The following is a 12,041-nucleotide window of genomic DNA, read 5'->3' on the forward strand; positions in this document are numbered from 1 at the left end:
TATATTGGCATAAAATTAAATTAGAAGTCCGCATTTGTTTTTTGCTCCAACGGTTTATATTTATGTACATATATGGAATACATTTACAGTCACGTGCTTATAATTGGAAACATAAACAAATGCCTTAATTGTAAATTTATTATGGTAATTGCTGCGAAACTCAAATCATGCATGAATATTAAAATTAAAATACTTAAAATTATTACAAAAGAGGCAAGTGGCATGCAACGGTATTTTAGGCTCCCATGTACCCACATACACACGGTTGGAATACTTCACAACGAAAAGTGCGTTTATTTACCCATACGACTCAGGAGTAAGTGTTTATGTGTGAGTGTGTGGCAAAAGTAAATATTTGCTGCATATGTGGCACAATAATTTTAATCGCGCTAAAGTTAAAACAAACGCTTAATAATAATAATAACAATAAAAAGTAAACGTCAAAAGCACGAAAAGCGCAGAAAGAGAAATAAATTCAAGAAAATAACAAATGGAATAATGAAGATGCTGCCACTTTGAAGTTTGAGAGCCACTTATACATTTGTACCATGATATAAGTTTGTATATATAAAGGTTGTATATATAGAGGTGCGTTTATAAAGAGGATTTGAAATTTATTTCTACATAACTAATATCAAAGAAAAAAAATTAAAAATAAATTGAAATTGCTTTAACTGTCTCCAGCAGGCTCTTTTTATTAAAATATGCCTTTAGTTATGAAAGAAAAATTAATTCATTGAGGGGCATACGAACAGAAAGTTCGGTATTCATCCATTATTGGTGGCACATGTCAGAAGGTCGAGCAATTCAAATACATAGGTCGCCAAAGGATTAGAGCCGATGTAAACTTCATTCAACCATATACATCGACTTCAAAAAATTGCCCAACTTTTGTGGAATCAGCATAAAAAATCGGAGTTTGCCGTTAACACAGCGCTTAAGCCTTCTAATTCGGGCCTTAAACAAGGTAATTCTATAACAAATCGAGAAAAGACTATTTTTCGAATTGAAAGTCAAAGTATACGACAGCAGATCGTCACATTGTCTGAATACGGTATCTATAAATCTCACACAGCTTTGTAAAATAAATAATAAGAATAACGTCTCGAGTTCCCTCTGATTTGGAAAATGAGCCCAACACTTTTTATAAGAGCTTACAAGTACTAACGAATGTCGATGCCATCTGCCCATCTGCTTATAATATAACTATATTCTCAGATTAAATAAAACCTACATTAGCTCAGTTATCTTTAGATAGGCTAGGTTCAAGAGCAGCCAGATTAAATTTGATGGCATTAGAAGAAGAAAGAAGAAAGTTAACTTCGCTATACCAAAGCTGATGGGTATCATATGCTGAGTTTTCTTTACAATAACTTGAGTAATCGATAGGTTTGGCTGCCACATATCACAGTAGTGCGTTATAAATAATTGTACCATTGCCTTGGATAATAATCAAGGCTTATTTATGTGGCCTTGTAAAAAAAAGTTTTATATAGGAGAACTTGAGTTTAATTGTTCAGTTGGAATGACAGCCATATGCTCTGGTGATCCGATTACGTCGGTTCCGACAAATGAACTTTTTCGGCAGAAATTAATGTGTCCAAAATTTTATATCGAGGTACGAACGTACAGACGAATATGGATAAACCGACTGGGTTCGTCACGCTGGTCGTTTATAAACATATACATTGTGACAAAAAAGCACTGTCAACCAGCTGCTTCCAGCATCAACTTAGGTCGGTACATCTCACTATTGCAATTTTTACAATGGATAAAAATATCGAATAAAGAATTTATCTCAAATTTTGTATATACAACCATATTTCATGTGCGGAATCGTTGTGAATGTTGGAAGAGGCCTACGGTAACTCAGTTTTATCAAAAATACAAGCCTACGAGTGGTACGAAGCTTTCAAAGACGATCGAAAAATGGTTGGTTCTGGACGACCTTCGACCTCTTCAACTGATGAAAATTTAAAAAAAGTGAAGGATATGGTGTTTGAAAATCGTCAGACTAGTATTAAAAGATATGGCAAAAGAGCTCGACATCAATGTTCTCGACTCGTCCGATAAAGCTAATTTGTTTTAAAATATAGTACTGTAAACAGGCCTCTTTAGATATGCTCGATGGTGCATATTCAGATCCCACATTCATGGAGAGCTTTATAACTGACGATGAGAGCCCATGTCTCACATGCAAACATGCAAACAAGCCAACAATCGTTGGAATGTAGGGAAAAAACGAACCGAAACCAAAAAAAAACCATGCCAAAGCCGCTAAAAAATCAAGGTGATGATCATACTTTTTTTTTTTTGATATTCGTGATTTGATGCATCATGAATTTGTTCCGAATAGTCAGAGGGCCAATAAGGACCTCTATTTGCCAGTATTGAGACGTTTGCGTGAGAACACCCGTCGAAAATGACCGGAATTGTGGAAAAACAATTCAACAACAATATGAAATATTTATATTTATGATATAGACTGAGAAATATGTCCATAATAGCTAAGTATGTAACCCAATAGCCGTCCAAGACCCGTTCATTAACAAGTCATAATCATACTTTGCTCTCCAACTCAACAAGCCCTATTCAACTACTACCAGCTGTGCAGTCGTAAGACTCTTCTGGTCTGGGGTAAATCGGAAGAGGTCTGGAAAACTCTTCGTTTTTAGCAAGGTAAACCTTTAAGTGGTTATAGGAATTTTAAATGGACATTATCCCATCGAGATTCATGCAATAAGATTGAACATCTTACTGGATGCCAGATACATCAGCTGTTTGGAAGAAACACCTCAACACTTTCTCCTCGAATGTCCCGCTTTTGACAGAACGAAGCAAGAACACCTCGGGCCTCTTGCGCTTAGATATACAGTTGATATTTCGAAAATATACATAAAATACCTTAGCAGATTTGTCATTGATTCAATGCGCTTTGCCTAAAGCTAATATCTAGCCAAAGAAGTTTCTTATTTGGCTTCACAAAGGATTGAATGAAAAAGCTGAGTGTGATTTTTCCTTCACGCTGAGGTATCAGCCAGCTAACCTAACCTAACCTTTCTATATCGTCAAACATTGAAGGCAATTTTAAACTCTCTAAGCTTCAACTTATACATATATAGAAAAGAAAATTTAATAAGAACTGAAAGCTTCTGGCGCAAAATCCGCCGGTAAAATAGAACATAGGCCTCTACTTCGTAAGAGATGCTTGACATTGGAAAAATAAATTATCCCACAATCATAAATAAATCAATAATTGACAAATTTACTCAATTCCCGACGCGAATTTCCGTAACAGAGGTAGGTTGTGATATAAGCGGTTGCGGTTCACAGAAATCCACACAAGCTAATCGACACCTCTCAACACAAGTGACCCAATGTCCGGCAGGAATTACGTTCTGATTTATTTTATTTATAAACTAACGAATTCCAGTTAATTTCGGCTGCGCTGCGGCAGCGTCAATTCAAACACGAATACATGCGCACAGCTCGTCTAAAAATAAAAATTCTCTTTTCCATCACAGTTATAGTGTTTAAATTTGAAATGCTTTAGCAATATTTTGAATATAAATTTTTTCCGGCAACTTTCGTTAACCCCCCTCCCCACTCAATTTTAATGCGATTTCCATAGCGCTACCATTACGCTGCCGCGCTACAGTGCAAGCGGAAATAGTGTCAACGAATTTTGTCGATATTTTCGCCTAAAATCTGTGAATTTCGTCTGTCATATGTCGAAAGCATTGATGTGCGCGATGCAAAAACCAAAAAAAAAAACTCAAAAAATGCTCAAAAAAATAACGATTGGGACACTGCGCGTACTTGTGACACCAGAGCGCGTGGTGGGAACGCCCACACGCCCACACGCACCGACCAATTTCCAATTCAATTTCAATTTGTATTCGTGAATTTGAATTTCAATACGCAAGCAATAGCTGTAACCTCAAAGTTGACAATGGCAATGGCGTTGGCGATGCGGGAGCATGGCCATGTGAGCGAAAATTGTTTTCAGTACCCTGAACTAGTTGCATACTCCTGTATGAGTTGGAAAAATAAACAAACGAACAGCTGTTTTAAGTTCGAAATTAGAAATTCTCGAACGGGTTATTTCGATCATTTTAAAAATAACGAGTTTTGCCCAGCGGGTTTGCTGTTTTATTTATAATTAACAATGCCGTTTCTTGCTCCTGGGACTCCGAATATTTACTACTTCGCTCCATATGACCCCGGAGCTATCTACGTCATTACGTGGGGAAGAACATGCAATGGATATTTTTCAGAAAAGTTATGGAGTGGAGATGACTGGTAGTATCTTGAATCCTATGGCGCTTGATTTGGGTATTAAATCATTATAACAAAATAGAGGAACAGGTTATGTGACCAATATAAGGGCACTTGCTATAAGCCTGAAGATTCCCAAACGAAATAGTCTGAAGGAACGACCATGCATAACCATGACCATGAAAACCTTGTACTTTAGAAAAAGGTTGTTGATAATTTTTTAAAGTGGTCTATACTATTAACTCTCTGCTTAAGAGATTATTGTAATGTATTGTATATTATAAAAAAATGATGCAAAAAACCGGAACTTGTTAATGAAATGCTAAATAGATTATTATTCATTAATATTTAATATGTCGGCTTCAAAGTAATCCCCACCAGATGTAATAGTTTTATGCCAACGATTTTTCCAGTCCTCGAAACACTTTTCATAAGCACTTTTTGTGGATGGATTTCAGTACTTTCAGCGAATATTGTTTTGTCTCTTTGATCGACTAAAAACTGCTTCCATGGAGTGGCAATTTCCGTTTGGGGAACAAGAAAAAGTCACACGGAGCCAAATCTGGTGTACACGGCGGTTGATCGATGGAATTCAGCGTGTTTTTGGCTATAAAATCGGCCACAATCGTGACCCGATGCGATGGCGCATAATCATCGTGTAAAGTCCATTAATTGTTATTCCACAATTCCAGCTATTTTCAACGGATGTTCTCATGCAAAGGCCTCAATAGGTCAAATAGAGCTCCTTATTGATATCCGGAGGGACAGCCGGAACAAATTCATGATGCACCAAATCACGAATATCGAAAAAAAACAATAAGCATCACCTTAATTTTTGAGTGGCTTTGGTTTCAGCTCGTTTTTCCCTCCATTTCGATGATGGTTAACTTGTTTGCTTGTCAAACTCATAAACATATGTCTCATCGGCAGTTATAAAGTCTCCAAGATTATGAGAACAGAATTGTCATGATCAAGCATATCCAAAGAGACCTGTTTATGGTACTGTTTTTTGAAAAAAAATCAGTTTTACCGGGACGAGTAGAGCAAGAACGCATTTCATACCCAAAATATGCACCAAAATCATTCGAACGGACTCGCGAGGGATGTCGAGTTCTGTCGAGTTGAAGAGGTCGAAGGTCGGTCAGAACGAGGCATATCTTCAATGATCGATCACCTTTGAAGGCTTTGTACCACTCGTAGTCTTAGGCTTGTGTCTTTTGATAAAACTAAATCAGCATAAGCCTTTTCTAACATTCGCACCGATTCCGCACACAAAATATGGTTAGATGTACAAAATTTGAGACAAATTATTTTTTTGATATTTTTATCCACTGGAAAAAGCGCAACGCCCTACTGAGGTTTTTTACACATGTTCCCTTAGAGTTTATGCATCGGTAATACTAGAATTATCAAAAAATAATGAAAATTGTACCATAAAATAAAATTAGTAACAAAAAAGAGCCATTTTACTTAAAAAAAACTGCAGAAGAATCAGCAGGCTTTCGGGCCAACAAGGTAAAAAAACCCCTTTACTGTTGAACCTCTCTTCAAAGCCTCAAGGCTAAGATAACACCATAAAACTTAAGTAAGTTCATTATAATTTGGAAAACACCACCGATTGAACTGTCTTACGTATATTGTGCTGAAGAAGTGTTAATTTGTAATTTCCAAATTTTGGTCACAATTGAAAAATTATTTAAAGATTTCTACTATATCTGAATTTCAAATGAATTATATAAATATATAGATATGTACACGCAAACAAGAGCTTTTCATTATAGTTATAATAACGCATGAGCTTTTTATAGCAAACCTCATTTAGCCAAGACACATACCATAAAAGTTTTTATGCACGTACATCGAAGGCCGCCACTGTGCTGTACAATTCGTTACGGTGTTAGTCAACGATTCCAACTGCATTATATTGTATCATATACAGATATTTATTATTATATGTACCATCAACAGAACAGCTAATATTTAGACGTCCCCAGCTGACTCATTAACGCTTGTTGTTCTCTATGTGAACTCATTTCGTCCAGGGTGAATAATAAAATTGCTTGATTAGAACCACTTTTGGTATAATAGTATAATGTTTTAAGCGTTCTATGTGATTTTTTTGTATTTTTTTTTTAAGAAATTTAATAAATAAGTAAGAAAAATGTAGATTTACTATACTTAACGTCCTTTAATAATAATGAATCCTTTTTGAAAAATTTCCATTGAGCCGGTGTCTTAGCACTTGAAAGACCTTCAAAACAAGACGTCTGGGGATGCGGGAGATTTTTGTGTAAACAATTCTTGCAAATCCAAAAACCGTAAAAATATTATTACAATACATAGTTAAGGAAATGATCAAAGAAGTGTTTAATCAAAATTGTGATGTAAAAAAATATAGTGGTTTCCTGAGAAGAGTGGCTTAAAAGATGAAACTATTATGGCTGCCAAATATACATATGTATCTAAGAAGGTTGTGTGCAAATTTCACGTCAATCGGTCAGGACGTTTCGGAAAAAATTTCCTCTTCAACTCTGAAAACAAGCTTTAAATAATTCTTACAAATGCACCCATATCTCCGAAACTATTTGCCGGATCCACATCAAATTTTCGGAGAATATTTTCATATATGCAAAAACAAAATACGATTTTTATATCTTACAATTAGATCTTTCTTCTAAATTTTTTTTAAGATATTGGAGATATTAACCAATTGATATTTACCGTAACCCATAAGACACCCAGATAGCCAAAAATCCCTAAATCTTTGTAAGACAAGTGTATGGAAAAATTTCATTCCATTTAAAGACCTAAACTGCAATATGTCCAGCATATATGAGGATATCGTCGGATAATTGATATTGTATACATAAATAGGTCTATCCGTCGCTCTGTCGAACACTAATTCATCGATATTGTTCGATATTTTTCACACGTCCTTTTTTCTCCAAGCAACTGCACATTTATCGGAACTGAATATGAGACCGCGATGAACATAAATTCTTGTATGGAAAACTTTTTTACTTGACAAGATGTATTTACGAAATTTGATACAAATTATTATTCATAGTAACGCAACAATCTCGTAGCAAATTGTTCAGATCTGACGGCTACAGCATACAGCTGCCATATAAACGGACCGATTCTAATCAACTTTTCGATTCGATAAAATTTCTTCTCATACGTTATTTTTCCCCGTAACACCACATTCATCGAATGTATTGTTCAGATCGGACCACCATAAAGTTTAGCTGTCATCCAAACTGATCAATAAAATCAATATAAACATATTTTTACATAAAAAATGCACCTGGGAATGGTATTAAAACTTACGTGCAGCTGAATTTAACGTTTTCTTCTTGTTTTGTTTTCACTTTTTACTCTGAAAAACTTCTTTAAGCTTGAGCTGTTAAGGGGTACACCTAGTGTAAAGTTTCAAAAAAAAAGTCATTTTTGTTTCTCTTCCTATTTCGATAGTTTATACCTCTATAAATAACATGCTAAAATTTCAAATCGATATCGCGAATAGTGTTTGAGTAACAGCCTTCTAAAGCTTAGGCGCTCGGTTCAATCAGCTCTAATAGTTTATTTTTAAACGCGGTTTCCTCAAAACCGCATTTTTATATTTACAGCAGTGATAACGCAAAGGAAAATGATCCGATCATTTTGAAAACTATTTCTAAGTTATAATGATCTATCGATTTTTTAATCTGATCAATAATCGAATTTGACAGACTAAACTTACCACAATTTCAACTCTTTTATTAAACGCCGCCATTTTGTTAATTTTGAATGTTTCTTTTGATGGGTGATCACTGTACTAAAATATCTTTTAAGTTTTAGGTTTCATCCACAGGAAATCTGGAAGCACTGCAATAGTCGGAGAGCTTTTTTTTGGACTCATGGGAGATCTCTTATAAATCAAAAAAAAATTTTTTTTTTAATTTTACTGTGTATTCTTAAAACATGTATAAATGCTCGTATACTCTGAAAACAGTCTTTGGAACAGGTATTTTTTTAATTCCAGAAAATTGAGGTTGTTTTAGGCGGTCATAAAGTGCCCTGTAATATTATTATTAAGGTTCTTCACTTTTCAATTTCCTCAATTTTTCCTTTTTAAAGGGTGACCCATTCCAAGATTCCCTACTTTTTAAAGAAAAAGCGCAGAAACTGCAACATTCTTTGGCATTTATTTTTGAAGATTATCTCAGAAGGTACACCCGTTGAGTCCATTTTTTAATAACTCGTTCTAGCAGTTAGAATGGTTACTGGCTAATGACATTAGTGGTGTTTTGTTCCAAGGCCTAAATTGAAGCGGGATTGTCCGTATAGACAATAGACTTTACATATCCTCACAGGAAAAAGTGTAACCGTGTGATATCACATGATCTTGGTGGCCAATCGACCAGCTCCAAACGTGAAATTATCTGCCCACCAAAGTGTTCTCTCAATAAATCAATTGATTGATGCAATGTGTGGGATGTGGTGCCGTCTTGTTGAAGCCAAATGTTGCCGAGATCACGAGCTTCAATTTCAGACATCAAATAGTCGCTTATCATACCCTATAACAGTCGCTATTATCGTTGCGTTCTTACCGGCATCATTTTTGAGGAAATATGGACCGATGATTCTACCGGCCCACAAACCACACCAAAGCGTTATTTTTTTTCTGGATGAAATGAAAATTCTCTTGAAACTCTTCATCCCAAATTTTGCAATTTTGCTTGTTTACAGACCCATTGAGGCAGAAATTGACCTCATCGCTGAACAAAATTTGGCTCAAAATCTACTAGTCTTCTTGGAACTTGTCATAGAGATCATAGAGCAAAACGATGTCGCTTGGGAAAGTCGAGCGGCGTCAGTTCTTGCACAAGAATTCACAAAAAAAAAACACAAATAATTATAAATTAAGATTTAAAGTATGCTAAAGTTTTGCCCTCCAGTGTATTTAGTAACTGTAAAACAAGTAAATTTTTGCACTGTTAAAATGTAAATGAAACTTGTATGAAGCAATCTAAATATACGAATATATGTTTAAACGGTTATTTAACGGTATTCATATATTACACATATACATCTATGTAATCATTCATTATTTATCATTTAAACTGCAACAAATCAACAAACACAAAACGCAAAACGCAAAAATTCACAACACAGAATGACTTGAAAATCACAAGAAGTGCAAAAGCAGTTGAAACAAAATAAAAAATTCAAGAAAATAAAAAAAAAATAGCAACAAAAAACATAACGCAAAAATGTCACGAAAATATTTATGTCTTTTATATGAAAATGGCATTTAAACTACTTTACAAAGTGTGGCATTTACCGTAAATTAGGTTAAATATCGAATCTAGCGCTGCGATGCGCTGAACTACAAAGTAGCCGTGGCGCATGCGCGACAACAAAAGCAAATTGAACGCCGGACATAGCTGTCCGCTTTGCCAACGCCGCGCTTCAATAGCGTCGATTGTGTGTCACATTGTTTGTTTTTATTAACGGTACCTACATAAGTACGTATATAAGCGTGTAAGTTTATGCGCACGTGTGTGTGTGTGTGTTCGGCTGTTAGGTCAGTATAACCAATTTTTTATTGTTATCGTTGCCGGCAACGTGTTCGGTAATAATATTAGCGTAAAAACGTAACACAAATAGCAACAGTAGCAACAGCAACAACTTGTACAGCAGCGTGCTATGAATGAACTGGTGTTTTGTTATTCAAAATGAAGAAATGAGGAAAACATCACAAAGTGTCAAACCACTGAAGCGCCGAAGTGAAGGTATTCAATTGCATTTTGCTGTTGCATAAAAGACCGAAAAGTTCATTTTTATTACAACTTATAATTACACACAACAACAATGATCTTATAGCAACAAATGAGTTGACCAAATAATGCCCAAAAGGTGAAGGCCACGCTTATGCCACGGAATAATACTCACCATTAAGGAAGAGTACAGGTTTATTGTTTGGAAACGAACCACGAACGAACTTTCTGGTTCATAGACGACAAACCGCCCAATAACACTAGATAGCGGAAATAAACGATAGGTCGCCACTCGACTCGGACATGAAATAAATCAAAAGGCAAAGAAATACGCGTAATACTTTTTACTACTACTACCACCACCGTTCTAATAGTACAATCCATGATTTACATCATATCTTCTTCTCAAGATTTGGTCGGCAATATCAGTCTATAACGAAACCTGCTTATGATAAAACACCTTACTAAATATATGTATAGATATACATATGCCAATCTAATTAGATTAGCTTTTCTCAAAAATTTCTGTAGATAATATCACATTCTTTATAGAACATGAATTTTCGTAATAAAGTAACGATTTGTAAATGTTATTAAAGCGTAAGTCCTTTCATGATGAAATGTCAAACGTTATCTGTCAAAATAAAGACTATTGAAAAAATACCTCTAACTCGATAAAGCCGCTAGATCTTGCCAGGCGACATCGCTTCTCTCTATGGACTCCTGAAAAGTTCCCAGAAGATCCAAAGTTTTTGAATCAAATTTTGTTCAGCGATGAAGCCCATTTCTGCCTCAATGTGTATGTAAACAAGTAAAATTGCCACATTCGGAACAAATAGCAACCTAAACAGACTCTAAAGCTGACATTTCATCCAGAAAAACCACAGTTTTATGTGTTTTGTGGGCCAGTGGATTCAACGGTCCATATATCTCCAATGGATTTATTGAGGGAAAATTTCGGTGCGCAGATAATTTCACGTTTCGGGCCGGTCGAATGGCCACCAAGATCGTGTGATATCACACCTTCTGACTTTTGTGGGGATATGTAAAGTCTAAGATGTATGCGGGCAATCCCTCATCGATTCAGACCTTGAAGCAAAACATCGCGCGTCAGGTATTAGTCGAAATGCTCGAACGAGTCATCAAAAATTGGACTCAAAGAATAGACCATCTGGGACTTAGACGCAGCCAACATTTTAAAAAGATAATCTGCAAAAAATAAATGCTGAAAAATGTTCTTTCATTCCATTTGTTTGTTTCTTTTTATTTTAGTTTCAATCCAAATCCATTTTAGATATTTTTATGTAATAATTAATTTCAACTCGGACAAAGGAAAAGTAAATTAGTTTGCAGATTTTTGAAAAAAAAAATATTTTGAAAGAAAATACTATTTTTCAATGAAAACATTTATTTAGTTAATTACTTACGTAATATATATTACCGGAACCTTTTCGCGACTCACAAACACAAAGAGAATGTGTGAATCTCTTTGTTCAATCAAAATTTTTATTGTGCAACGAAATGCGCGCCATGAAAGACAAGTGAATGTCACAAATCGATCAAAAGCGCAAAAATAACAAAAGCCGGGCGATTGTGGATACATGTCTGTATACTTTCATAAATTTATATTTAAATCATAAAACTCATTTGCAAACATTAAAGTTAGATAATATTAAATGTCGGTGTAATTCAGCAAATGGTAAACGCTTTAATGTAGACACAATAGGATTACTACTAATAAACTTAACAATAATTAAGGAAATAAAAACTCAAGCGAATGAGGGCTTTTTTGTATTAAATATAACTTAAATACTACTACATATGATCAAAAAATAGTAAGACTTTGAAAATCTATATCGTCCCCCTCAAACTAAACACCCTTGTTCCGAATAGACTACTGCCAACGTTTTTTTAAATCCTCGAAATCATTAATCAAATTCCGGTATAGACTACAACGCCTAGCGATTCACGTTTAATGTCTTCAATTGACTCGAAACGGTT

The sequence above is a fragment of the Bactrocera dorsalis genome, chromosome 2 (genome assembly GCF_023373825.1).
Source record: "Bactrocera dorsalis isolate Fly_Bdor chromosome 2, ASM2337382v1, whole genome shotgun sequence".
NCBI classification, from domain to species: domain Eukaryota; kingdom Metazoa; phylum Arthropoda; class Insecta; order Diptera; family Tephritidae; genus Bactrocera; species Bactrocera dorsalis.